This window comes from Theobroma cacao, chromosome 3 (genome assembly GCF_000208745.1).
Source record: "Theobroma cacao cultivar B97-61/B2 chromosome 3, Criollo_cocoa_genome_V2, whole genome shotgun sequence".
In the NCBI taxonomy this organism is placed as follows: Eukaryota; Viridiplantae; Streptophyta; class Magnoliopsida; order Malvales; family Malvaceae; genus Theobroma; species Theobroma cacao.
The window spans coordinates 2,665,736-2,672,001 of NC_030852.1; the positions used below are offsets into that span (position 1 = coordinate 2,665,736).

Below are 6,266 nucleotides of genomic sequence, written 5' to 3' on the forward strand. Positions count from 1 at the left end.
TTTCTACCATTATAGAGAGAGTTAATGGCAAGTTCTTTTACTCTAATGAGCTACTGGCAGGTTCTTTTCATGACTATTATGAGCTACTGGTAGGTTTTTTTAGCTGTTTGTATTGCCTTATAAAATTGTACTAGTTGCTTTTCTTTGGTTCCTTTTTGTATAGGGCAATTTTATTTGTATATATATCATTCCTTTCTTGCTCTTGGGATTATTTTCGAAGGGATGTGCCATCCCTATTACCTTCCAAAACCTTATGTGCATATTCTCACTAACATGTGCTTCACTAGGTGTTCTTAGGTGAACATTTTTTATACCATTTCAAGGATTTGAATTGTGAGGTGTTTAAAACCATTTTATTAATACAATTGACTTGTTTTGAGCTAAAAAAAATGTCAAAATAAATATAAATATTATATACTTTGAAAATGCACATATCACGATAATGATAAGAAGATGGAATCTACTATGGTTGATCTTGGAGGAGAAGACATGTATGGCTTAGGTGGAATCCGCAAAGCTTCTATGCTCCCTTCCAACATGTCGATCACCTCAGTCATTGAAGGCCTATCTAGTGGATTTGTTTGTATGCACCATAAACCAACTAATATCATCTTCCTCGCAATCTCAGTTTCTTCTCTAATCATAAGGCCTAGTAATTCTGGTTTGATATTGCCTTGCTCAAGACGCTGATAAATCCAATGAGGAAAATATATTTCACTGGTTTGACTTACCTTGACATTTATGTTCCTTCTTCCTCCAACCATCTCTAAGATCATCGTTCCATAGCTATAGACATCTGATTTATACGAAACACCTCCAATGCTTCTACAAAACACTTCCGGAGCTATGTAACCAATTGTGCCTCTAGCTTCTAACATTGATACAATACTCTCTTTCCTGTTTGATAGTTTTGCAAGCCCGAAATCAGAGATTTTTGAGAAAAATTTTTCATCTAGAAGAATGTTATGAGGTTTTATGTCGAAATGCAAAATCCTTGTGTTGCACCCACGATGTAAGTACTCAAGCTTTCAAGCTATTCCAATTGCAATTCGATACAATTCGTCTGATGTCAAGTGTCGATGGTCCTTCACATTAGTATTGTCTTTGTAAATGAATCTTTCTAAAGATCCATTGGCCATGAACTCATAAATCAAAGCTCTTTTGTTACCTTCTAAACAAAATCCTCGAAGGGTAACAAGATCTAGTAGCTTCCCTTTGTACACACTTCCATAACCACCTTTCCCTAGTGTTTCTTTAAACGAGTTTATCATTTTCCTGACATCTGAACAACTGTATCTTTTGGGAGCTAAAGTTTCATTAGTTTTTAAGAAAGCTTCAATATCCAGATCACTCTTTGTGAACTTCTTGAGAAAACCCATTGTTGTAATGTATAGGCTCTTTCTTTTGAAACACATTACAATGATACAGGTGATCAATAGACCCATTCCTGCACTAACTAAACCTGCCATGAGTAGAAATAAGAGAGAAATCAAGTCAAGGGGCAAAAAACTGGGATGCTCTGTTAGAAATTCGTCATTTTAACCATGGCATAAAGAATAACATTTTCATCTCCCCTCAAAATAAATATATATAACATATATTTAAGGCTAATATGTACTTAAGCATGCAATGATGTTTGGATTTCATGTAGTCTTTGCGTCCTCTTCTCCTGTAAACGGATTTTATGTGCTTTTAAAATACTTATCCCTTTTTACCATGAACAACTCAGTTGGTCCGATAAATGTGAAGAATTTCAAACATATGTAAGATTCTCCCATGGATGTAACGATATATATATATATATATATATATATATATATATATATATATATATATATATAACTATATCAAGAATGATCATTTAATGGGATATAAAAGCAAAATATATTTTAAATAATAAAACTAAAAATTGATCTTATATGAAAAGTAAAATTTATATTTTATATTTATCTGTAACAATTAGCGTTACATCTTTTGCTAGTTCCTCATTCTTTTATCAAGAATATATTTTATTTTAATCTACTTTTTTACAACTTTTGAGGGAGAAAAATTAGAGTAAAAGTAACAATCAAACATAGTCTTTACAAAACTACTTAATTGTTCAAATAGTATTTATAACACAAAAATTGTTAAAAGGTTCACAGAAAGAATTTCATGAATGAAGGATAATAATAGTAATTTTTGGTAACTAAAATATATAAAAAGAAATTAAAATTTTTGTAACACTTGTTTTTTTAACTCTCACCAATCTTTATTCACTATTTATTACCATTTTTCACTATCAATTATCAAGAAAGGGAAGACAAAGGAAAAAGGAAAGAAAATTAGTTAAGAGTATCATACCTATGATAAACTTTACTCGAAGAAAATGGGAACTGCGTCCTGCAATTAAAAAGGTTACTTTAATTAGATTAATTGCAAATCACATCAAACTATTTTACTAGTATATTTTCTTGTTTATGCACTTATTTATTTATTGTATTAAATAGAATAATAATAAATATTTACAAGTACTAACACAAGAGGAAAAAAAGAAAAAGGTGGGTGCTTTGACTCTTACATGCTGTACTTGACACATTCAAAGTAGACATCTAATTTAAACCAAACAATATATTTGTGGAACATGGCAAAAGCATGCCCCAATTAGTTATAAGTGCAGCTTCGCTTTTCCAAAAAATAATTAGTGTGGACTAGAGATAAGGTTACGTGCCACATTTAGTAATAATTAGCATTTTGTAATATCAAATGCCACTTTTTTTTTTCTTAAAAAGAATAAGAAAAGGAAAAAAGATGTTATCATTGGAGGCCGATCATGATCATCGGTCCATGATCTGTTTGCATTTGAGCTTGTACGCTTCACGATCATAGCCGCAATATGCAGGCCGATCAAGATCATCGGTCCAGAAAGGATATGAAAGATTTCGAAGGTTTCCACAGTCAAATGGATGGCCGCATGAAATAAAGTGGACATCATCTTTGGAGTAAGATACTTGGAAAAAATTTAGGAGGAAGAAGATGGAGATGATTGAGAAGAAAGAGGGTGAAAGGAAGAAGAGGGCATCCATGCGTAGAGGAATTTCATGAAGAAAGTGAATATTTTTAGTTGAAAGGTTCCTATTTAGTGACGCGAAGGTAAAGGAGATAACTAATTGCGAGTGCTATCATTTTCAAAGAAACAGACCATTGGCTTGGAGTTAATAAGAAAGTTATAACACTTATAATTTTCCATGAGATGGAAAGAAAGAAGAGATCATCTTGGCTGCTGACCTTGACTTGCAGAAAGATTTTTTTGGATGTGATGATTCAAACGGCACTGACGGGTAACAGATGTAATGCAACCCAGTGGCTTGTACGAGGCTACGAGAGCCTAACGTGTGGTTTGCAAGCTTTGGACCATTTGATTGTAAGCTACACATCATCATCAATCCAACGAGGGAATGCACGAATTTCACTACATTTCCCATTTGGTTTTCCACAACTTGAATGACTTTAAGAGAACACGGTACTGTCAAAATATTACTGAAATGTTTGGCCATTGAGAACAACCAAACCTAAAACAACACGTTACTTGGTTTTGAATGAGGAGCTATAAAATAGTCTGACTTATTCAAAGTGATGCTTTTGAGGTCTAAATTTGTTTTCGTCCCAAACACTGCCTATTTCAACAGTTTGAACCTATTCTAAAATTTGCATAGAGAAATTAATTAATGTATACTAGCAGAAATAGATCTAATTATCTAAATCAAAACGCTAATTAATTCTTTATTTGTTGGTTGATCCTTCATCTGCAAATAAGAAATCTCGACGACCAGGTCTTACTTCAAACTAGCTAGTTGGTTCAGTTTCACATAAGTTCTTTTGTCCTTAATTTTTACTATTAACAACCAGTCTCTACCCTTGTAACTTTAATTTTCCTCGAACTTCCGACCACCCTTTCTATCAGAATTTATTCACCCTTTACCGTTAAGTCTATCCCATTAATGACAAACAATAAGACAAGCAATTCTAACCATCGACAGCTAGATAACAGTACTGGGGTAGGAGGGTATAAGGTCAATCCCTTTTCTTATAGTCCCATTCTAAAAAAATTCACAAAAATAAAAAATAAAAAAAAACATACACTATATAAACCCAAGTAAGTGAGAAAGAAACAAAGAAAAATGGGGAGAAGTACTTGTTCTCCAACTTGACTATTTATTGGTCTAATGATTTACCGTGGCTGTGAATCAATGATCATAACCACAATGAATTCTGACCGGTACCCTATTTTCTAATTTATTCCATTCTCAGAGTCACCTTTGTTTTAGTTGTTGTTGCCACTAGCCCCATGGGCCAAAGAAGACAAGCCCAAGAAGCCGAACCAAGAAGCACGGCCACACGAGAAGGCAAATGACGTGTATATATAGGAGATAAATAGGAGACAAAATTGAAGGGGAAGACATTAGCAACAGCTACAAGAAGACCTAGCTCCTCGTATACATGGGGGACAACCAAGGAGCCTCGGCTAAGATCACTCACATTCACACTCTCTCCCTCTATCTCTCTTAAGTCTTATCCATTATTCTATCTACTTCTTCAAGAAACTGGCATGATCATCCCCAGGGTATCTCATCCTTCCAAATCCCACCTCAGGATAGTATTCTTTCTCAATTCAACTAACTTCTCTTCTGTTCATACAGAAAACAGATTGCGTTGAATAACTCCTGACCTGGTGCCTCTCATAATGTAACACTAATTCATCTCTAATACATAGTAAAATCAAGTTCTCCTGAGTTAATTTCACTCCGACCTAGGACTATGTAGTAATTTGAGTACTAGCATGTGATCAACTTGCTCAAGTAAGCAAAAGTAGATCATTATTTTATGCTATGCCTAGGACTTATTAGGATCACCTTATCAGGTTTCCTAATCTTGATTAAAGTTTTTGGTTCTACGTTAAAAATGTGTAACACAAGGAAGAAAGATGCACGCTTTGACCCGAAGGCTGGATTGAATATGTCTAGTGGCAAATTTCCAGCTCCTACTCTTGTTGACTAGTTCAAAGCAGACAAGAAAATTGAACACCAGAACTCCAAAGGCAGAGTGGACTAAATAGAATCAAGTATCACAAGAAATAATTAGCATTTTGTCATTTCCTATATCATTGGACAGCGCCATTACGGCTCATAGGGTTATGCGAAGTTACCGAAATATAGCAATCTAATTGATGTGAATTGAATGAATATAATTAACTTGAGTTTTGTCCTTTTTTTTTTTTAATGCACTGTTGAAAAGAGGGGGTGGGGGGTGTTCATTGGGAGTTAGGGCCTGCGATCAAGACTAAAGGCAAAATGCATATGTTGCATATAAGCCTGAAGAAGAGTGGGGTTAAAAGATTGTGCATACCCGGATAAATGCAAATAGGATGTTCAGGTGAACTCAAAATTTCGCATTTCCCTCGCCGGCTGTTGCATGCTGAACAGAAAATTTCAGCAAGATTATACTCCACATCAAATCCTTTTTCCCAAGCTTCAAGCCTTTGCGGCGTTTGATTCTGGAGTTCAGCAAAAGCGCTCTGATTAACCTGAACTTGGATAGCAGTATCACAAGAATCACTTAAGTCTCCATACCTAGCCCTCTCAACTAAATCATCCGCATAGAAAGAATATAAATCTTCGGTGCATCGAAATGGATTTGGATTTGGACTTGATGGTATTGATCGGCTGCAATTGTAAAAGAAAGTAAGGTATCGATTTGTTGGAGAACAGCGCAAGAAAGGGTTATCCAGAGTTACATTCGTCGGATTTTCAGGACAAATCTTTTCCCACAAATCGTTTCGAGCAATAGTCATTGCATAAGTGAAGTAATTTAAATAAATCATTCGGAATTCATATCGACCAATAAGTATGACAGGCTTCCCATCATCACATTTCGTCAACCTGAACCCTTCTTGCTTACAGAGCTGAGGGCGATCGTCCGTCCAAAAAGGACACGTGAGGTTTTTATGTCTCCACAATCAAAACGACTAAAACACTGCTCAAAGTTTTCATCATCTTGGCAGAATGATATTGGGAGGGAGAATAAACCGATCAAGAAGAAGGTGAAAATGTAGATAGAAGGGGTTGAAAGCAACAATTGGGAAATCATTTTGAAGTTCTCAAGAGAGAAGAATTGGTATTAAACTGAAATATTATGTAATCTTTCCGATATAAAATTTAAACAAGCAGACTATTCTCTTTCACCAAGAAAGGAAGATAAGCTGTTAGAATTTTCTAGGAAAGAGAGGC

The 6,266-nt window shown here is 34.8% G+C and overlaps 1 pseudogene; it reads right to left on the reverse strand.

Moving 5' to 3' along the window:
* LOC18604170 lies at nucleotides 434-6,266 on the reverse strand (annotated as a pseudogene).